This window comes from Podarcis filfolensis (assembly GCF_964270895.1).
Source record: "Podarcis filfolensis genome assembly, chromosome: 6".
NCBI classification, from domain to species: domain Eukaryota; kingdom Metazoa; phylum Chordata; class Lepidosauria; order Squamata; family Lacertidae; genus Podarcis; species Podarcis filfolensis.
The window spans coordinates 42904760-42927923 of record NC_139609.1 but is presented as its reverse complement, the minus strand read 5'-3'; the positions used below and the strand labels follow the sequence as shown (position 1 = coordinate 42927923).

The window sequence follows — 23164 nt, the reverse complement described above, 5'->3', positions numbered from 1 at the left end:
CCAAGCTCTTCTTCTTCAGTGGATAATGCCATCTTTTACTTAACAGGTTTTCTGTTCGATATTTATTATGGGACAATGGAAGATGTGCAGCTCCCTAAATAAGAATAATGTCAAGTCTCTAGGCTGGAGGCTCTGGATTTCTTAGACATTTTTCATACGCCCTTGTAAGAAAAGATGCAATTCCTTGCGGTAAAGGAAACTTAGGAATGGTGATTCCCTTCACTGTGTAAACAAGAAAAGAAGAGGAAAGCATTGTAATATGACTTTGCACATTAAGGCATAAGACACATCCCATCCTTGGTATTACAGTGGTACCTCGGGTTAAGTACTTAATTCGTTCCGGTGGTCCGTTCTTAACCTGAAACTGTTCTTAACCTGAAGCACCACTTTAGCTAATGGGGCCTCCTGCTGCTGCCGCATTGCCGGAGCACGATTTCTGTTCTCATCCTGAAGCAAAGTTCTTAAGCCGAGGTACTATTTCTGGGTTAGCGGAGTCTGTAACCTGAAGTGTATGTAACCCGAGGTACCACTGTACCAGGGAAGAAGAATTCATAGTGGCAACTTTTATCAAGGGGCAGATTTTCACAAGAGGCTGTTTGAAAAAGGGATCTTAAGAACATAGAATAAGTCTTCTCAGAATTACTGCCTCCAAACTTCGTCCCCACACCTAAACCCGGTCTTGATTTTTACCCCTGCTTCTGTTACCCCTGAGTTCTGGATATCTACATGCATTATAAACACAAGTGCTTCATGGGTCTGTATTCTAGAATGATGGTAGTGTGCTTGCCAGAATGGCAAAACCTGGAGATTATGAGGGTCTCTTGCTGTTTTTCACACTGAACAGCTGATCCAATGCTTGTGCTCTTGTTGATGACACCAGGACAGCAGAGGGCTGGTCAATAAGATGTATTATGGAAGCAGCTGGAAGTGCTTTCCATATTGGAGCAGCTGCCCCATACAGGAATTAGCAGTGATGTGAAGATGTTCCATGATGTGGATGCTCTGTAGAGGGATCCATGAGACACTTTATGGCTGATGCACATAGCAGCAGTTAATACGCACATGTTTAATTATTGCCCCTACAATGATTGGTAAGTGTTCTGCACACATCTCAGTATGCAAACTGGTGGCCTGCATCACCTCTGCTCATCTAAGGAGCTTTTCTACATCTCTCATAGTAAAATCAAATGGCGAGGACTTGCACGACACGGAGAGTTGGAAATTGGGGGAAGTGAAGAAAAAAGCACCCCTCCCCAAACACCCACTATACATTTAAAGCAGATCCAACATACATTTAAATCACATGATTTAAAACTGGGGATTGTAGTCCATTAGGGGTACTAGGAGTTGTAGGTCTGTGAAGCTACAGTTCCCATGATTATTTTGGGAAAGTCATGTACTTTAAATGCACATTGATTGTACTTTAAATGCATGGTATGGATCGTTTCACATTGCTGTCAAAAACAAAATTGTGCAATCAGAAATTAAAAGTAACACTTAATGCATTTATAGGATTGGAGCCTAACCCTATTGAATTTACTTCTGAGTAACATATAGGGTTGTGTTGTAAAGGCTGTGCTGTAAATGCTTCCTAACCACATGGGAAGTTCAACCACTGCAACAGATTAGGCATGGATGTAGTAGATGCACTATCCCAGAGGAATCTTGAAACTGAGGAGGGATATTTTTGCATCTAGTCATACTTTACTTCAAGCCAGATGTGGATGTTGGATGCTGTAATTCCTGGATAATATTCTAGAGCAATTCAGAACAAACCTTTTTGCTCTTGGAAATCTAAGTACTTGTGAGGAATTTTATTAATGCATATTTCAAACACTGAAAAGGTTAAAAGGAATTGAACAAGGCAATAACATCCCCTTGTCATGATCCACAAGAGGGTAAGGTCTTGGCTTCCAATCCTTTCTGCTAGTTTTTACTATAAATGCCTTTATATTTCTTTAGAGTTGCTTTTTCCTGTACACTTGGATATTTACTCTTGAGCCCTCGGGTCTCTCAGCTGGGTGTTGCCTGACTGCACATATTTGGCTTGAGTTTGAAGGGAGGGTAAGAAAAGAGGGTAACATGCACAGCGAGGAATATGGGTTGGAGGGACAACGATATCCAGATGATCTGAACCATCTGCAAAGAGCTACATTTGTTCCCTATTATGCAATCAAACTTAAGTATATACATTTGTTTTGTTTAAGGATGAGACTAAAAATGAGAAGCATGACGGACTAAGGGGGTGCGCAGCACAGGCACACAGCCGACATTTAAATACATTTAATACATTAGACACATTTAAAATTATTGTATGGCATGGAGAAAGTGGATGGAGAGCAGGTTTTCTCCATCTTTCATAACAATAGAACGCATGAACATCTCATGAAGCTGAATGTTGGACGGTTCAGGACAGATAAAATTACTTATTCACCCAGCAAATAGTTTTAAGCTATGGCACTCACTCCCACAGGAAGAAGGGATGGCCACTGTTAGACAACTTCGTGGAGGATAAAGCTATCAATGGCTACTAGGCTCTGCCTCCACAGAAACCACAGGAGCAGGGAGAAAGCTCTTGTGTTTGCGTCCTGCTTCCCACAGGCATCTAGTTGGCCACCTTGAGGGCCAGGTGCTAAACTAGACCGGATCCTGCAGGCTCTTCTTAATGTTATTGTGTGTGTGTGTGTAAAATGGTAGTCATGAATTCACAGTTGGTAGTTCCGCGAGTGCAACGACTGCAGCCTCCACTTACCTCTTTGTCTGCTCAGTTATTGGCTACACTTAGAACATGTCTCAGTTATTTGGAGATTGGCTTTTATCCTTCACACTGTGGCCGTGGCAGGTTTTTACAACTTTGGTCTCATAGGTGATGCTGGTGGGGGAAGAAAGGATATATCTTGGAATAACTATTCCTTACTGCCACGGCCAACAAATTCCTCTTCACATTTATATGGCTTATTGGCCATATTGTCCAACTACGCCCCCCTCCTATATTTATGACTTAGGAAGATTTTGTAAGGCTGAAATACTGAGATTTGTAATAGAATATAAACTTTAAATTGACTTAAAATTTATCACAACGACAATTTGGCTTCCAGACAGTCACTGGCAAATTCAGGCTGTGTGTTAAAGCTCATTTGGAGCTGTTGCAAAACAAACGCCAAAGAAACGGACTTTCTGTGATAAGGAAAATGACAGGGATATGCACTGGAAAGTATTGATGCAACCTTAAGATCCACGCCGTGCATTTAAGGCACATCCAACTCACCTTTAAAGCCCGTGAGTTGCCCCAATGGATTGTGGGAACTGTAGTTTGTTCAGGGTACTGGGAATTGTAGGTCTGCGAGGGGGACGCCACAGATCCCAGGATTATTTGGGGGAAAGTCATGTGCTTTAAATGTGTGGTGAATGCACTTTGAATATGATGGATGTTTGTTAAAGGGGCCTTCTGGAAGCAATCTCAGAATCAAGGCTCTTCTGCTTCTTTGTTTATTGCCTACAGATTGGTAAGGAGTAGTATGTAGCCAATGTTCGAGGTTCTTGAAAATTATAGAGAAATTTCTGTTACTTTAAAAGGAATGGGAGAGGGGATTGATGAAAGAGTTAGGAAAGTTGGCTAACGATGAACAGTTCTACAAAGTTCCACCTTAAGAAAACTTCAAAAGACTTTTTTTTTTTTACGGAAGTTGAGGGTTTACCACTCCCCAGTGATCCGAAGGAAAGCCCTGCTAGTGGCTCTGCCTGGAAAGCCCTAAGGACTCACACAGAGAGAATAAAAAGCATGGGGCAGAAAAGTCCTGCGTGCAGGTGGCTTGGGGTTCCTCCTTCACTGCGAGTCGCAGCCTGAACTGAGATCGCTCAGTGCAAGTGCCTGTCTGCTTCACAGGAACAGTCTTTGGCAGTTTTCAGCTTCCTCTGGCGAAGGTGAGAGGGGCAGAGGAGATTGGGAGAGACCTAGCCACGGCTAAGAGTTTTCCTGGGGTGTGAGAAGCATTATTATTTTTGGGTAAAAATAATAATAAAGGGTGGAGGAAATGACTTCTCAAACCAGTGAACTCCTGATCTTGGGGAGGGCTGCTAAAGCGATGGGTGTTTAGCGTTGAATACCTCTGCACTGATGAAGCTGCCTTTAGGCAGAACTTGAAGCAAACTTCTTTATTGGTGCACAGTTGTGATAAAAACAGCAACACTTATGTGGTTAAGAGGGAAATGCACACTTTATTTCTGAAGGTTCCTGATGGAGCAGTGGACCGTCTTATTTCTCTTCCATGACATGGCATTTATCAGATAAAGGAAGAGAACATCTACAGACTGAGCTTTTTCAGCAATAGTTTCCAAACTCCCTGACAGTCCCACAACTGGCCTTTTCCAGGATTCCTACCTCCACTTTGCAAGTTACCCTCTCATGCTAAATTTTCTCATATGGATGACAGGATGGTTCTTCAGGTAGCTGGGGTTAAACTTCAGAATCTGTTAAGTCTATAATCTCCAAGGTGAATGAGGCTTGCAACTTTTACCAGCTTGTTTGCTTGGTGTAGAGAATTACTGCTAAGTTGGTTCTGGAGCCAAAAAAAGAGTCTAAAATGTGCCTTTCACTTTCCCCACCAAAAGCTGGTCCAAAGTTTCCGTGCTCCACACTTTCTAAACATGGCTGAGTCACAATGGAAACTGCTGATAGACCTGACATTTCTGTAGGAGGCCGTGTTTTTCATGCAATGAGTTGCTACTCATTGAGCAGAAATAGAACAGAACTTTTCCAGCATTTGAAGAGCAATATTTGAACACTAGTTGCCTGCGGTTTCCATCTGTGGAAGATGCAAGAATACCATGGAATTCTGTCCCAGAAAGATGCCTGGCTTCCCTGCTGTAAATGTGCTCTAAACTGTCCATTTGGAAAGGTCCTTGTGGGTCAGGAATGGCATGACCAAATGCTCTCCATAGATTATTCCCCATGACTAGGTGGAGATTTATTTGGCGCTTGGGATGCACTAACTCGGTGCCAATAATTTCTGGGAGTGACACTCAGTTATTTTCCCTTTTGCCTTGTCTGCTGCATTGGCAGACATGAATGGAAGACTGTGTGTCCAGTGTGGATGTATGTAAAGCAACACAATCATACATTGACCCTTATCCAGAAGGAACTGTCTCATATGTGCCTAGTTAGGTGTTAGTGCCCTTGCCTTTCTAGATGTGTGGTTACTCTATGGCTGGCATAGCTCTCGGAACCTGGCTGCCACCGCTGCCTCCTCTTCTCTGCTGCTCCTTCTTGCAGCTCTTGTCCCTCTAGTGATGAATAAGGAGATGGAGCAGCATATAGCACAGAGGGCAACTTAAGGAACAGCTGGGAGGAAGAGGAAGGTTTGCTGAGAACAAAATCTGAACCTGGCACTGTCTTATCTCAGAAACATTATTATTTGATATTTAATCTTCACAGGCTTTTCTATGCTGCCAGGCTTACAGAGATTCGTTTTAAACTGTTGACTGGTGATTTGTGATTCTGGTTTATTTTGTCTGTTATTTTATTGTATAGATTTTTTTGTACACAGCTTTGATATTTTAATGAATTTGTGTTATTTAAGTATTTTATAAATAAATAAATGATTAGGCAAGCCGCAGTTTGACTTAGCATGTTGTCTGAACACAGCTTATAGTTTAGTTCCCTCTACACTAACCACAAGCTGCAGCCAAGGTATGTCCTGTGGTTTATGGCTCCTTTATGCAAGGACTCTCCTGTCCCTGAGCCACACATCCATATACACTCCTCCTGTTTCACTAGTTATTTATAAAGTGCATGACAGGGACTTTGAACCTCCTTGAATGACTTTTGAATGACTTTTCTGTTTACTTTCTCAAGCATGTTATTGCTGTTGTAGTGAGATGGGAAACTGGCCCGAACGATCTCCCAATGTCTTCCCCATCCCAACCTGTGACACTGGTTGTTAGAAAAGTGATTGCCACAGAGGGCAAACCAATTAGGCAAGTTTAGTTGGCCAGTTTCTGTCTACTGGGAGGATGGACCTTGAGGGATCTGAATAGCTGACCTTTGCCAAGTATTCTTTCTTGAAGAAGGCAGCTGGAGGCGGTGTCAGACAGGTTCTTGTGTGTGCATGCACATGAGAACAGTAGACCAGTCATCTTTAGAAATAAATGGGCTGGAAAAAGTGTGTCTGTTTTAGAGCCTGTAAGTCAACAGCATTGTCGTGGAGACTGGCTGTTCCCCCCACTGAAAATCTGAGGAGAGAAGTAAATTTACAATATCTTTAGGAGTTATGCTGTATCTTTCCCAATGCTCAATCTCTCTCTCTCTCTCTCTCTCTCTCTCTCTCTCTCTCTCTGTGTGTGTGTGTGTGTGTATGTGTGTGTGTGTGTGTGTGTGTGTGAGAGAGAGAGAATAAATAAAAATAATACAGAATGGTATAAGCTTTTGGTGACCTCATTTCACCCCTGGAATGTAATACTCTCTGTGTACACACAGGAACCTCCCCCACAAAAAAACCAGAATCCTGCAATTGTTGTTTACTCCTCATTGAGCTACAGTTCAAAGCACGCTTCACAAACTACAGTTTCCAGATTTCTTTTTTGGAGTGGGTGCTTTAAGTGTACGTTGTGCATAAAGTAGTTACACATTTTCTGAGTCACCGAGGGGCATCCTTTGGGGAAATGGAAGGAAAAAAGTAGAGTGGAGTAAGAATATGTATGTAGCTGGTGGGTTTTGGAGGAATTTAGCAGGAAAGGTGAATTGTGGTGGCTGCAATTTTCAGCTAGGCCCAAAGAATATTTGCATAATCTTGCACAGGCCATTCATATGTGAATGTTTATGCAGAGAAGTATCATCTCTGTAGGATTTTGTAATATGTGTTTTAGTTCACAAATTTATTCCACACCTTTCCAAACTGTTCAAGGTGACATAATGATGTGTTCATCTGTGAAGCAAACATAAGTTTGGGATTTCCCTTCACCTTAATAACTTATACAGACATTTTCTGAAATTATGTGAACAGAAAATTACATAAACTCGCTCTGTGCCATGGAGTTCCTAGTTCCTTGTCTCTGGCTGCCTCATTGTTGGAAAAGTCCTGCCTTTGTTGTGCTTTCAAAGTTGGGGGTACTTTGGGAGATAATATGTCATTGTCCCTCAACAAGCTGATGGAATTTTTCAAACTAGGTCAGGCTAATGCAGATTTGCTTGTTACTATGGATATTGCTTAATTATACACCAATAATCCCCCATGAGAATCTCACGATTGCTGCTCATCTTTCTGTTTTTAAATATTCCCAGAATGTGTAAAAGAAGCTCTGATGGTTGAAAACTGGGAATATATGAGCTGAAGCAACTGAGAATCTAGGTTAAGATAAAAGGTGGGGAAGCAGCTGTCTCCGAAGTGGCGAGGAATGGTGTTGCTTGTGCTATTTTAAACCTCCCCCAGGTCCCCATCCAGGCCACAGGTGGAGAACTGGTGGTACTGCAGATGTTGTTGGCCTACAACTCCCATCGTTCCTGATCATGGAAGCTGGAGCCCAACAATATACGGAGGACCACAGGTTCCTGTCCCTGGTCCTGGTCTGGGCCAGTCTTTCCCATTCTGGTGTCCTTAAGATGTTTTGGGCTACTAATCCAAAGGGCTGGTTATAGTCCAACAACATATGAAGGGTTGGAGAAGGCTGATCCTAGGGCAATACCCTACTGCAGTGAAGGGCCATCCACCCAGAGACCCTCTAAGCAATTCAGATATGTGTGGCTCCACATATGCACACCACGAAGGTGCTTACAAAGCAAGTAAGGTTTGCACAAAGAAGGCAAGTTACATGCTGCCTGGTGAGGTAGAAAAAAATGGCAAGTACAGTTTAGGGTTAGGATACCTAAGGAACCACTGGCTCCCAAATGAATCTGCCTGCAGGTGGAGATCTAAGAGGCCCTTTCTTGGATCCCCTTGCCTTTTGTGATGGTGAGGGGACCTGCTCTTTCCAGGAGTGGTGTCCTGTCTTTGGAATGCCTTCTCCAAGGGAAGTTTGTGTGAAGCTGACTTTGTCTTTTCAATATAAGGTAAAAAAATTGTGTGTGTGTTTGCCTGGACCTTTTAGATTCTATTTTAGTGAGTGTCTTACCTTGCTTTCTAAATATTGCAGCTCTGTTTTACTGTTTTGAGTGTTTTGTTGTTGTTTGTTAATTTGTGAGAAGCTGCAAGAACTCTTCAGGGTTTATGAACAGTGTGGAAATATAGAACAGTGATAATCCTGGACTCTTTTCTGACCCAAACAATGTTAGTTAGATGCTGAGTAGAACTCCTTCCATTGACTGGGTGAACTTTGTCCCATCTCTATGCTGTCCAACATATTGTACTTGCCGGTGGCAATTAATTGCCTCTAGAGAAAGTGGGGTATCTGTTGCATACAAGACCCACCCTATCTCACTGTCAGGTATAAAAATTTCCCATTCTGCATAAGGATTCCCTCCGCCTGTAATTTCTAACTGGCATAAGTGCAATAATTTCATTTGGACTTGGCTCTTTGATTCTGCGTTAGCTGACATTCTCTATCGCTTCACCTTAGCTGACATCCTCTATCATTGTGAAAAGGTGTGAATTGCTATATCACTGGAAAATTTAATTGCCTTGCCGGATGCCACAGTGGATGTGTGGTGGGGTAGACTGGTTGAATGTTTTGTTCATCTCCTTATGTTTCGTATGTCTTGAGACCTGGAGATTCAGTTGCTGCAAAGGAGAAGTTGGGAGCTAGTGAGGCTGAAAGTTGATCATTCACTCTGCGTTCTGCTTCTCCTGTTTGCTGGTAATTCTTTGCAGATGCATACCTAGGAGTTGGTGACAACCCCCCCCCCCCCGGTAACTATCAGACTATCTATGGGGCATATGACATAAAAGGCCAAAAGGTAAGTGTGTTTCAAAACCAGGCCTCAAAACAACTTGAATTAAATATAGTCAGTTTCATCCAAGGGTGAACAGAGTTGTCCAGCCACCATTCCTCTGCAATTGACTTTCAACATTTCATGGCTGCTGAGCATACTCAATCTCCATTGGATGGGGTGTTTTTCTTCCCCCGTCCCCTGCCCTCTGGCTTAGGTTGTATGTTGTTTGTATTTCTGTAAACATCAAGGTTTCCTTGAGATGCAAATACACTCCCCTTTACTTGTGTCTGTAATCCCATTTTGACCTTATTTCTGTCTGCAGCCAGCACTTGATATTATTAGGAGGAGCTTTAATGTTATTTAGAAAGTCTCTTCCAGCCATGTAACTTCTTTTTTTAAAAAAGAGCTGCTTGCTACATGCATTCAGAGATGGTACAGTCTTATAAAGGATGGCACTCTGCGGCTTGCGTGAATATCTCTGTGACCTCGTTGCCAGTCAATATGACTGCTAGCTTCGTGTAGCATTGCTTGTCATACTGATTTGGCATGAATCTGGTAAATTTCCTGAGAAATTTGGACCACTTAAATCGTAACTTCCCAATAGTGTGTCCTTCAAACAACTTAAAACTACTCATTGTTGATTGGATACTTGTAAACAATGAGAATGCATACTGTTTACAAGTGAAATGAACTTCATGCTTGACTTGTGACACTGACCTGAATGATCAGGCCAACTTTTCTACTTTTTTTATATAAAAAAATCCTGCCCCCACAATACATATATCCTGCTCTTCTTAATTACCTCCATGACTGGTGCAATATTCAGCTTGAAGGCTTATATCCAAAATATAATGCAAACAGTTCTTCTTCTTTTTTGCAAGAACTAGGTCACCCAAGGGGTGACAATGTAAGAGCGCCATCACCTAGGTAATGTATCTTGTTGCCATGGTGACCCTAAAGGCTGCATCAGTCAACAGCTTTCAAAATTTTGACAGCTGACTGAGACTGAAGGTTTTAATGAGGACAGACACTTGGTTAGTTTCAATAGCCAAGTACTCTAAAATTATTCTTCCACCTTGTTAATGTTTCTAGAATGTAAATTAATAATTTAGGTCTCCCTCTGTGCAGTTCCTGACACACCAAAGCAAGATTGTTGAAGGATAATAATGTTAGGCTGGTTCTCCCATTTGATATGGATTCCGCTGGTCATGAAACCCCTGAGGTCATAATGTGGTATTTGCTGGTCCTTTTGTCATATTCCTAGGATAACTATTGTGCTGGTACAGAAAGACCTCTGTCTCTTCATTGCTTTCTCAGATGGATAACGCAGATGTGAATATCTTGTAATACTTGCGGAGGGTAGTTAACACCATAATTTTCATAACGGTGGTCTTAATTGCAGATTATTTGTCTTTGCTATTGTGTCTTTATATTAATTGTTAGTACACTGTAGCATCTCTCAAGCAGTGTGTTTTCCTATTGTTGCTTTTAAATGTTTGGACCACATCTGTAAATCTGAGTGGCCTGCTGTCCTCTCCTAAAAACGAGTATATCCATTAAAAAGGGTTATTGACCAATTTACATTTTTCTACTGTCTAACTTTTAATTGAGTTTCATCGGTTAAAGCAATGTTATATTCCAATATTAGTAATTCTGAGCCCATCCACAATTCTGTTTGTCTCATGATTTCAAGTGATTTCAAGTCAGGGTTCCAATAGGGGGTATTTTGTCCCTCCACTTTCCACAGGAAAACTACTGTTTACTGCTGAATTGGAACAAACATCAATTGGGTTTTCTGTGGCTTGACATTTGTTCCGATTCAGCTGTAAAGAACGTGCTTTCCCAGAGAAGGCGCAGGACAACAACAACAACAAAATCAACCCTCTCGTAGCCGTGACTTGGAATCAAGGGACAAACAGGACTGTGGATGGACCCACAATTGAGGCGATTTAAGCCAGCATTAGTTCTGTTTGCTAATTAATGCATGAAAAACACACATTGTTTAAACCCATGGTCTAAATCCATCAAAGGGAGATGTACAGAAATCTGTTAACAATGAAAATTGGCACTGAGTACTTACAATGAACAGATACTGCTGATTTAACACATGTCATGAACATTGAATTTCTAAATGATTTTTTTCAGCCCTAATTTTCCTATCTCAAGGAACTTTTTGTTGTTGCAGATAGTTCCCAGGCATTATCAATAACCACCTATACTCCTACCCCTATTTCCCTTTTTATGTGTTAATTTTCAAGAAGGGTGCTCTCACAATCAAGGAGCTTTGCATCCAGATTACTGGCCCTGCCTCCAGGGTTTCATGGTTTTCTTTGTCTGGATCTTATTTGTGGCCAGTGCTTTTTTTCGGGGGGAACGCAGGGGTATGCATACCTCTGAACATTTTGTGAATCTTTGTACTTTTGTCCATTTACTGTATTTATTTTTCCCAATTTGAACTATACAATGGTGTTTTTCTTGAGTCAAAGTGAGAGTACCCCTAAGCATTTTTTAAAGAAAAGAAGCACTGTGCGGCTGTCTGCAGAGGCAAAGCCTGTGCCCATAGACCTCATTTGAAACCTTGGTCATGCTGGCCCTGGGGAAGGTGACATGTGCAGATGTGTATATGTGTCGGTTCCCCCTGCAGATGTCCATTTCTAATACACAGATAGGCTGGTTGGTCTATGAGGGCAACTGGAGCAACGTCCCACAGCCTCAGCCAGGCCTCACCCACTTGTTGTGTTGTTTACAACCAGTCCATGGGATGACCCAACCTGCCAGCTTCCTCCTCCTTAGTGCCAGTGTTGCTGTTATAGAACTCAAAAGGGAGGAGTATGAGGACAAAACAGAATTAGTTGGCTCTGGCCGCCATTGGCTTTGGCTCCCTGCTGTCTGCCAATCCAAATGGGCACCAGCCACTACTGGGAAACAAGGCCAGGGGTGCCCCCCAGTGCCCCTTGATAGTGTGAAAAGCCCTTCATGTGAGTTAACATGTGAATGTGGCACACACCTATTATCCTCTTCTGCGCTTCTGAAAGTGGTGAATTCTCCACAACTCCTGCTTTTCAGAATATAAGTATAAGAGAGAAACCAGGCAAACGTTACACAGTTCTAATCATAACAGAATGACCCGTCTTGGATAATGTCTTAATAGGGAATTGTACATTGTGTAACTCCTAGCCATATAATGGTTTTCCTCCAGCTAGTGTGCTTGCTATGTCGGCAAGTGCTTTTCGGTAAAACTGCACAGCCAGGAAAGTTGCTTTCATCGTGTCCCAGAACTAAAAACTGGGATGCAACAAGTCTTTGTGGAAAGCAAAACTTGTGTGTGTGTGAGAGAGAGAGAGGGAGTGAGTGTGTAACTCAACAAGCAGCATGGAGAAGCAGCACACAGAGAAGATGGTTTAATGAGGCATGTTTAGTACGAAAGCTTTGGAAAGCACAGTGGTCAGAGTTTGAATTTGTGTGTGCGCGACATGCCCACAAATGCTGAGTGCTTGGATTACTCCGTCAGTAAGCTGTAAACACAAAAAGCAGCCTGTTCAACAAGTCACTGAAATAGAAATGCTGGCCTTTGTGGAATCACATATGTATGTTCCTTGAAGCACAACTGCTGTTTGCTTTGCAGCCAGTGCCAAAAGCTGCCAGCCTGCAGCCAGGAAAGCGGTGGTGGTGGGGTGGGGTGGGGGGAGTAAAAGCCTTCAACAGCTGTGTATGACTAGGGCTCCTGTTTCCCATTCTGTCTGCCATTTCTTAATGCTGTTGTTTAAACCTTCTCTCTGAGCCCTCCTGAGGTTGACAGCCATGAGGCTGATCCTGTGATTAGATTAAAGTTAGCAGTAGCTCTTGGTACCTTTCTTGCACAATAGAGGTGTATTTAATTTACTGCATTTATGCACAGTCCATAGGTCCATATTCAAGGCTACAGTTCTGTTGTGTTCATATTCAGTGCTTTTTAAGAGGAAAAAAAGGTGTCAGTACTCACCATGAAGTTGTTATAGTAAGTGCTACACTTTTAACATTTGGGGAGGAAATGGTGCCAGAACTCCGTACCCTTGAGTACCTCCAGAAAACAACACACTGCCATACTGCATTTTTCCAGCTCTGGAAGTGCTGTATTTTGCAGTGTGTTTGTGCGTGCAATTTTTCGCACAAGTTGCACATTAATTGCCATTATGATCACCATGTGTCAGGAGGACCACCAGCTGGTAAAGTAATTTGTGTAAAGCAGTCAGTGATGAGTGATCCAAATCAGTTAGCCGTTATCCCTGTTGTTGCAGCCACAATGTAGAATGAGCTTTCTGGCGAACACCAGCAACGCTGTCCCCATCTCCTACAGCAGGGCCTGCTATTTTGTCAAGTATTTTTAGTTTGATGTTCATTAGCTTTGTAGTCAATTGGTTCTAAAAATAGTTCAGAGCTTGTACCTGTCTTTGCATGAGGAGGCTTAATCTTGCACCAGCCTGGTCTTCTCTATCGAGAAGAATGAGGAGGTCAGACTTGTAGGGACAAGTAAAAACGCCCTTGGCTCTCCTGAGAACCACTGTGATTACAAGCTCGAATTCTTGCCTTGCCTGTTGTACAGGCATTGCCTCGGTGTGCTGAATAGCAGGCAAAAGATGCTCAATTTTGGCCAGTTGCTACAATAACTAATGAGGAGCTTAGATCCATTTGCTAAAAACCCCAGTTCAAAAAGCCCCAGTAACTTGAACTGAAAAGAGACTTGTAGAAGTGTGGTACAAAAGCTAAAGCACAAGTGGTGTGTGCATCATGTAAGCTGAAGCCACCCACCATCTCTGACCTCCTTGTGCTCAGGGCGATGCTAGCTGCTTCCACAGCTTGGTTGCTGTGGTTCAAAATGTATGCTAGTGACTGCTTTGGTAAATGGCTTTCACAGCCTCTCCCCCAGTTTAATGTGGTTTCTGTGGGCCAATGACTGTTTGCCCCTCTGCTCTCCAGATTGGTAATTTGCACATGCCATTTTAATTTTAATGCACGGAGGGTTAAAATTTCCTGTAGCACAGGACTGAGGTTGAGTTTACAAATTACTGAGTGGCAAAAAGGCACCTGTAAGAAAGGCTCTTCAGGTGGCAGTTTTCTGTGCCCACCAGATTTCTGAGCATAGGCTGTTGTTATGTAATGTATATATTGCTAAATGCCAAAAAAGGCTTCTAAGCGGATGGAGAAATAGAGCGAGCATTTTTACCTTAAGGAAAAGTTGCAGTTCTATCAAGATACTATTACATGCTGCCTGCTATTGCTCTCTTTTAACAAACAGTAATTAAAAACAATCTCTCATGCTAGCTACCACTCCCTTCTCCTTCTTAGTTCAAGGAATGCTCTAAGGCATGACTTTCAAGGAAACAGAGTGCGCTTGAACTACCCTTCAAGGCTACCCTAGTAGACCAATACAGTGAATGCTAGTGAGCTGTCATAATAACAGACGGAGTAGGAGTCTTTTGCACCGGGCTGACTTTCCAGCAGCTTGATCAGTCACATGGTTTTTCTGTTTAGATGCACATAGGAGGGATCTCTTTGCCATAACTATACTTTTGAATTCAGATTGGCTGAACGCTGCAGAGACCTTACTGGCCAGATAACAGTAGGTGGAACAAAATGTTTGCAGAGCTTCTCCAAATATAATTAGAAGTGTGAAATGTGTATGGGACAGGAAGGAGCATGATGCTTTGAACTCTTAGGGGCACAACAGCAGCAGCAGCAACAACAACAACAGCCTTTGCTTGACATTCTCCTTGGGCAGGCTGTGACCCAGCCCAGCACCTCTTGCGGACTAGTATCCATGACATGGGTTTACCTTTGAAGATGGGAAACAGCAGCTAGTGCAGAATTTAGGGGCTGGAAGGCTGTTGGCTGGAAGTAGGTTTGATTTTATCCATCTCTTCCATGCTGCCCACTATTGCTGTATAATTTCTGGCCTACAAATCAGCTGATGTGTGATGGCCCCATTAGAAACAACCGGGGGTGGGAGATGGTCATGCATAACATAATGTCCATATACAGTATAACCCATCTGACATGCAAATATGCCCGTTTCTGACACGTGCTTATTTTGACCCTCCCCTTTCCACAAGCTTGTTTACATGAATTGGGCCTCTGGAGTTTTACATCTTGGCTAGCACGACTTAACGTATGAGAATTTGTAATCCAGATAGGTCTGTTTTGCCAGCGTTGCTTTCCATATCCTTTTCTGTGCCTCCTTCTACTTTCCCCTCCCTGAGATGCAACATCTGCATACTGCCTCTGCTAGGCCAGGGAAGAGTAAAAACTAGCCGTAAGCAAAGCAAGCCCACCCCCCTTCACGACAATACTTGGGGGGGGGGGAGCTGTGCATAAATATCCAATCTCTGCAGTGGCACAGACGTGCTGTGACTTCTTATGAATGTTGCACCGTGAATATTAAGTTGCATTCCTGCACATTCAGAGGCTGTTGCCCTGATCCTGCACGCTCTGAAGGGAAGGGGAAAGGCCCGTTAGGATGTCTAATTCCTGTTAGGAATACAAAGTTTTCTATTGCGGTGTGTTCTCTAGGATTTTGTCCACTGGCTTTTAATGTCTTCTCTGCAGAGACATGCTGTGACTTAAAAAAGGAAAGAATCGGACTTACTGACTGACTCCTGCTTGGCTAGGCCAGATTTCAATGCCTTGGCTTTCAAAGGCTTCTGTCCTTTCTAATCACACCCCATGTTAACACCAGATCCTATTCTTTAAGCAGGATTTGTTAACTTCAGGGGAAGGCACCTGATTAATAGCAGAGATCCTGTCGAACACAACCTCTCTTAAAAAGAAAAAGGGAAAAGAAATTTCTTGTAGGAGACTGGAGCAATTAGAACCTGTCCTTAATTCCTTTTTATGTAGCTAAATACATTCAAGAGAGGGCAATTTAATATGACAACAAAGGTGATGTCAAGTTTCTGTCTTCATTACATTAAATGTTCTTCATTTTAAAGCCTAATTTCCAGAACTGAGACATTTTGCTGTAGCTCCAGAGTCCTTGTTCTCTGAAGGGGGAAAAAATCAACCTCCACCACCAGCTTGGCCTTAATTATACAGCTTGTCTAGTTAACAGCTTGTCACTTTTTCTTTCTCTTATTGTTCATATTGAATAGTCATTTATTAGTGTCATTAGCTTTCCTTTCCTGAAGGGCAAGTAAACAAAAGCCTATCTTCTGAGAACTGATCAAAACCTCTGTTAGAATTAATTCTCAGGCAGGGAAAATTAGCATTTTGCACCTCTTCCATTTTTATTCCTAGGTGTGCATTTCTTTTTACATTTTTGAGCTGGCATCGTAGAGCTGTCTAAAACCTATCAAATGGCCTAGCTTGCTTGTCGACTCCCACCCAGGTCTACATTTTTAGAACTGATTGGTGACAGGGCTTCCAAGCACATTATTGAATGGGAATTTCACATGCTGCTGCTTGCTATACTATTACTACTACTACCTCAGTGTTTTGGCCCTAAAACAGGACCACAAGAGGCTCTGAAAAAGCCCAAGCTATTATGTGGTTGGGATAGTCTTTCCCTATCATCTAGTCCTTAGAATTGGCACCAGACTCTGAGGTGAAAATCTCTGGAAGATCTTTGTTGAATGATGGCTCGAGTAAAAGCACTTAGCCAGTATAAAATTCCTGCAATAATAATAATAATAATAACAATAATAATAATAATAATAATATAATATTCCACTGTGATGTAGGAGAAGAACCAGCAGGAAACTGACAAAAGATTTACCAAAAGTGTTGGTGTTGACCTTTAAAGCCCTAAACGGCCTCGGCCCAGTATGCCTGTAGGAGCATCTCCACCCCCATCGTTCTGCCTGGACACTGAGGTCCAGCACCGAGGGCCTTCTGGCGGTTCCCTCACTGTGAGAAGCTAAGCTACAGGGAACCAGGCAGAGGGCCTTCTTGGTAGTGGCGCCCGCCCTGTAGAACGCCCTCTCATCAGATGTCAAAGAGATAAACAACTACCTGACATTCAGAAGACATCTGAAGGCAGCCCTGTTCAGGGAAGTTTTTAATGTGTGACATTTTAATGTATTTTTAATCTTTGTTGGAAGCCGCCCAGTGTGGCTGGGGAAACCCAGCCATAAGGGCGGGGTACAAATAATAAATTACTATTACTATTTACAGGGGGGGGGGAGACAAGAGGACTGTGGCTGTTGGAAGATGAATTCTCAAATGCACAAGAGTCAGGTGGTTTGGGAAGTCATGGAGGTAGTGACACTGAGGAGGGTTCAGAAACACAAGATCTAGTGCCCTGTGGTCTTTGGAAGGCTCACTGTTGTCTGTTGTCCAGTAAGGACTCCCACACACTTCTGCTTTTCCTGTTCTTTACAGATGAATCGGAGCAAATGTCCCTCAGGTTTCCTCTGGATTGACGTTTGCTCTGATTTAGCGCTAAAGAGCGGAGTTTTCAGGGAAAAGTGGTGGGGCAAAAACAGAACTGCTTGAACCCATGCCTAGTAGGCACAGGACAAATGGAAAACCGATTGGATTCATGCTTTCTAGGCATGGGGCAAGTAGAAGTGTGGCTGAGCCCAAAATCTAAAAGCATTTAGGACTAACAGCATTGATGGTGTAACTGAGCCCTGACATGAAGCAACAACAGCCAGTGCTGTTGCTAAAGGTGCTTTTGTTTGCCTCCCTTGTTCAAGGGTGCTTCCAGAAGCTGGCTTAGTATTGTAAATGGACCACTGAGGTATCACAAATAGGTCCATAGGCTTCATAATAACAGCAATGTCAAAACAGCAACATACGGTAAATGTTACTGCATTAAAAAGCATTTCAGTACATAAAATGTAGCAACATTACTCTTCCTGGCAATAGCAAAAATAGCAAAGGAGTTTGAACAGTTCTGCCTTGGTCCTAGATGTTCCAGCCACTGCTGTTGTGTCTGCTGCACATTAGCCAAGGATCAAGTCAGTGTGATCAAATATATTTGTCTTGACTTCCCCCCAAAACCACTGCCTTGTTGACGTTACCCAGTCAGGCAGCAATTCCTCCTGTGGTGTTACTCAGCTTCCCCTCCTGCTGCAGTTTCTTACAAGGCTTCCAAGGGCAGGGGAGCTGGAAACACTCCTCCCATGATGTTACGACATAGAAGTCGTCATGACCAATATCAGGTCATTGAGAAGAGCCTTAACTGTGTTTTGCAACATATCGTTGATTAAGAATCTCATTTAGCGTAGGCTTCCTTCAGCACGAAATATGGCAGCTGCCTCAAGACCTGTGCACATGTTATGGCTGCCATGTGGGAGCTGCTTTAAATACCTAAAAAGGTGGGTCTCTCCACATATCAAGCTAAAGCTCTCTTCACTGCACTGCAATGGAGGCCTTGCTGACAGTGCCACCACTCTTTGTTGTTTGAGGAGCAGTGTTGTTGGGAGGTGGCCTTCTTGGTAGTGGCCCCCCACATTGCAGAATGGCCTCCCTTCTGAGGAGCCTCTTGTCAACTGTTTGACGATTGGTCAAAACACAGCTCTTTACCCAGGTCTTTGGTTGAATAGGTGTCTTCCCTCTGACTATATTGCTGTTCTCTGCTGCTGTTTCATTAATTTTGTTATTGGTTAGTTTTGTAGTTTTGCTGCTATGATTTTAGTTTGAATTGTGCTTGCTTCAATTGTGACAGTTTTGGTGGGCTTTAAATACAAAACAAACAAATAATGAGTATTTAAAGTTGTGAAAACATGGGCTTTTATGCTTATTGTGAAGTCATCATGTGACAACTTGTTTGTTTATTGACAGCTTTTATATGCCACCCAAACAATGGGTAGCTTACAAGCAATGAAAGCATTAAAATCCATGAACGGCAGAACTATAGAAACATTAAATAAATTCCAGCCTAAAAAACATTCAGCAGAAGAACAATGTCACTAAAACTCATCTAAATTTCAGTGGATTTAGAAACTTACAAAGGCTGGAAATATAAAAAGTATTCTCTTGGTGCTGTGTAAAGTCCACAGCGAAGACACCTAATTCCAAAATTAGGCTGCCACCACTGAGAAGGCCCTTTCCACATGTTGTGCCTCACTTGGTGGGGGCACCAGGAGAAGTGCCTCCTTTTCTGCAGGCATGACTCCCAGTCCAATCCAATCGCTCTAAAATTAGCAAAGGCAGGCAGCGCTGTGGCAAAGGAACTACCCAACTATTTCACATTGAGCAGAACTCAAGTATGCCTTGGCTTGGCACCTGCAGTCCTTCTTAGAATGGTTGTTTGAATGGTCCTGAAAAAAGTCATTCTTCGAGGTTCAAATCACATGGGCAGTTGCCAGGGATGTGAGTTTCACATTCCGAGCCAGTATTCACATGCAATTGGAAAATCTAGACTCTATTGCTTGCACACTATGTGCTTGCAATGTATAGAATTCTTTATGACAGTCCACTGAGTCCCTCCCTGTACTTAGTTTAGTTCCAGGGAGCTTCCTACTTGGGGTTTAGCTGCTGGAAGATCAGGAATAGCAGGTATCAGGCATGCGGCTATGCATGTTTGCTCTGAAGCAGCTTCCACTATATCCAATGGAAGTGACTTCCAGGTTAATGTACATGTGATTTCATTATTCTTTTTTAGATACGACTGGGACAAACCTTGTTATGTTGAGTCCGTATTTTGCACAATTTGTATATGGTGTCTGTTTGATAATGTGTGGTTTGCTATGCCTAATAAAGGATCTTGATTGATTATTCTTTTTTTCAAACATGGCGCTTCTCAAATTTTTGTTTTGCAGCCTTTCTGTTGTGTACTTCAAAGGTATGCTCAACACGTGCCATGTGTGTTCTTTGTGGTTTGCTGCTTTCAGGACCCTGTAGTTTGGCAGAACCACCACTGAAATCCGTGGCTGGGAAGGTTTGCGTTGGTTGTTTCTCTTAGCCAGATGAAGGAGCTCAGGAGGGCTGGCGGGTAACAGTTTCACCCACACATGCAAACACGCACACTGCCCCTCTCGCTCCACTTAGCATTTTGTTGTGTTAGCAGAGGGGGCGCTGGCAGTCTCCCCACCTCACTCTGAAGAAGGGCCAAGCGTGATGAGCCAAGACTAATAGAAAACAAAGACGAAGAGTCGAAGGGGCTCGCAGGACGTGCTAAGGTTCACAACGATGGAAAAGCATAATGCCCTTGAAATGCAGTGATAGTTCAATTGGAAGCCAGCATCTTCATCAGAACCTGGCACCTACATTTCACACTGTTGCCACTTTGTGGCCCACTTGGCCCAGGCGGTGGCATGCCTAAGGGGCAGGTGTTTCCACATGTCTCCAGACAACTCTTCACAGCCCCTTAGGGCTGCTTAGGGGAGGCGTGCAGGAGTAGAGACTTCTTTTTAAAAAGCTGCACTATGAAAATACCAAATGTTGGTATACTTGTGATGTGATACACTTTAGCTGCACAATCGTCACATCTAGACTTCATAATGCAGACAAAGACCCTTTCTCTGGAAGCCCTTGGCATACAAATGTGAGCTGTCCTGTGGGCAAATAATGACGTCGTCGTACTGTGTGCTCTTTGTATTCTGTGGTAAGCACTTCTCACTTATTTCGCAGTCCGCTGAGCAGTGGTGTCAAAGGGGCTGTTCTAGGAATTTGGTTCTACTGAAGCTGAGTGAAGCCTTTTCGTTCATATGCTGAAATAATTCAGTTGTCTTGAATCCTGCTGCCGCAACAAAAAGGAGTTAGTTGACATTTCAGTTCTTAAGAAAAGCTCCTTCCTCGTGTTGCGTAGTTTCAGGATGTGATGACTCGCCTGGGAAAAGAGCTGCGTTTCCTATTGAAATTGTGAGTTGGGAAAGTCTTTGCTCTGAATGACTATTCTTCTAGGGGTGGTCTTGGTCCGCACAACTGATTTTTTTTTTCTTGTTCCGGCCAGGTGCTAATGAAAAGTGCAAAGGTTGGTGGTGGGCATTCAGATTTTTTTTTTTAATTTCCTTCTGCTTTTCCTCAGCCCACATGACCACCAAAGGATTAATAGGCAGGGTATTAGAACAGTGAGCATTTAAGATGGAGGATCCATGTTGCGAGCCAAATGCAACTGCTGTGGCAGCCTATGCATGCAACTGAAAGCAGGAATGCAGCAGAGGCAAAATGCAAAGTAGAAGCAATGGCAATATCTGCTGGAGCAGTACCTGCTGTCCTGAGCTCCTGTAGGAGGAAGGGCAATATATTAATTTATTAAGTAAATAAAATTTGCCAGTGGGTCTCACTTTGGGGGTTGGAGGACAGTTTGGGCCTTACCCGTGATGCCTTTTTTAGGCAGACTAGGCTCAGGCCAGTAAGTGGGCTAAGGTCGCACTGCCAACTCCATGGTTCATCAAGAATGTGGACTCAGTTCTCCACAGCCCAAGTACAGCTCACTCTTCTATGGCCCCATCTGCACTATATATCTAAAGCAGTATCATACCACTTGAAACAGTCATGGCTTTCCCTCAAGAATCCCGGGAACTGTAGTTTGTTAAGAGTGCTGAGAGCTGTTAGGAGACCCCTATTCCCCTCACAGAACTACAGTTTCCAGAGTGGTTTAACAATCCCTCTTCCCAAGGAATTCTGGAAACTGTAGCTCTATGAGGGGAATAGGGGTCTCCTAACAGCTTTCAGCACCCTTAACAGACTACAGCTCCCAGGAATCTTGGGGGTATGGACACTATTTGGGGGGTGTGGTTATAGGGGTTGTCACCACTTGTTTAGAGTGAAAGTTGGACTGCCCCATACCACCCTTGATTTTTTGAGCCATTCTCTGTTGTGCTGGAGCCGTGGCAGTTGAAGACAGACATCTTGCTATACAGGACTTGGATTTGCACTAAAACAGACCTTTTGATTCAATATTGTTGACGGCTGCTTCAAGTTACGTCTATAAGGGGAAGCACAAGTTGGTGCAATCATCTTTTCTGTTCCCTCTTGCTCCTTCTGAAGCTTTCTTTCCTGATTTGTGCCAAGACTGCCAGCTTCTAGGGATGCAAACTTCTACTGCGAGACTCAACAAGAATCCAGGTTACAAAGATCAGAAATAAACTTGAGTTTTTCTCTTTCCCTCTTGTCCTGCTGCATTTGTGTCTCTGGCGCTGGCTGGCCTGTTTCCAAAACAGCAGCCTGAGGAAGGAAGGTTGGTGGAATGTCAGATGGTGAACAATTTGGGCTAAAGTATGGGCTTGAGGTTTCTGTTTTTGTCCGAATCTTCTCTTCTATTTTTAAACGCTTCCCATGCTTCATTTCAGAAAAACAATGCCCTTGATTATCTCCATTTGCTGTCGCAATGACACCCAGCAATCCCTTTTCAATTGGAGTACCACCCTAGAGGCTCGCTCTGATTCACTCTCATGTGGGCGCCTGGGCTGTCACTAAATTGCTCTCCTTCGGCAGCTCCTGGACGTTTCACTCCTGGCATTGCAGCTGAAGTCATGTGAGGCGTGTGGAGATTTCTAGGCAAAGCACAAGACAAACTTGTTCGTCAAAGAAAGCAGGCGGCCACTGACCTGTGCTCTGTGCCTTTCTCTGCCTGCTTGCGGGGCTCTCCAAAACACTCCCAGAAAGCTTGATCCATGTGTCACTGCTCAAATCTTTTATCTCTGTTAGGCTGGAGTAGTTTGATTAATAAGCCTAAACTATTGTTGCCATATTAGAGAATGAAGTATGGGAAAGGAAAAATAAGTAAGGTAGGATTGTGCTTTATTCCTTTTTTAGGGAACTAACAAACTGGTATAGGAGAATGTGCAAGTTTTTGTGTTGCACATTACTCTTCACTAGACTTGGCTGGCGGATAAAGGAACCACCATTACTCCTAATCAAATCAAACATGCACTGTACAGCATGTTTAATGCCATATCAAACGTTCTTTTGTTTCACCCGTATAAATGCTATTAGATCATTATGACCGCAAATACTCTTGCATAGAAAAATGGTTATGGACCTAAATTGCTTATTACTTGTAGGTGAGCACCAGGCCACTTTAATCTCTGTCATAGTAATGTGTATTCAGACAACCGGAAGCCTCTGATCTGGTAACTGCTTGAAAGTAGGGGTGGCCTGTATGATTTTAGTTTTTGTTTTGAAACTGGTGCTTTTGCAGAGAGCAGAGCTATTTCTCCCTAGAATCCATGAACTGACCATTTTCTCAGTCCTGTTCACTGCCAATGTTCCCTTATGTGTGGCCACTTCTGTGCTGCTTATGTTTTTTATTGCTGTATTGTTATGAGTTTGGGTGCCAGAGTTTGTGGGCGCAAAGCACCCACAATTCCTGGATTTAGTAAATGTTAGAATTTAATCAAGGCTTGGAGAACGCGAACCCTGGGCAAGCATTTGGAC

At 43.1% G+C, this 23164-nt stretch overlaps 1 protein-coding gene across 2 annotated transcripts in view; it reads left to right on the top strand.

The window, feature by feature from the left end:
• The first annotated feature begins 3693 nt into the window (after window positions 1-3693).
• Window positions 3694-23164, top strand: part of ACOT11 (acyl-CoA thioesterase 11) — a 58956-nt gene continuing 39485 nt past the window's right edge. For both annotated transcript variants that reach the window (XM_083619417.1, XM_083619416.1), the window contains exon 1: window positions 3694-3924. The gene's annotated coding sequence lies outside the window, so the exon portion shown is untranslated. The remainder of the gene's footprint in view (window positions 3925-23164) is intronic.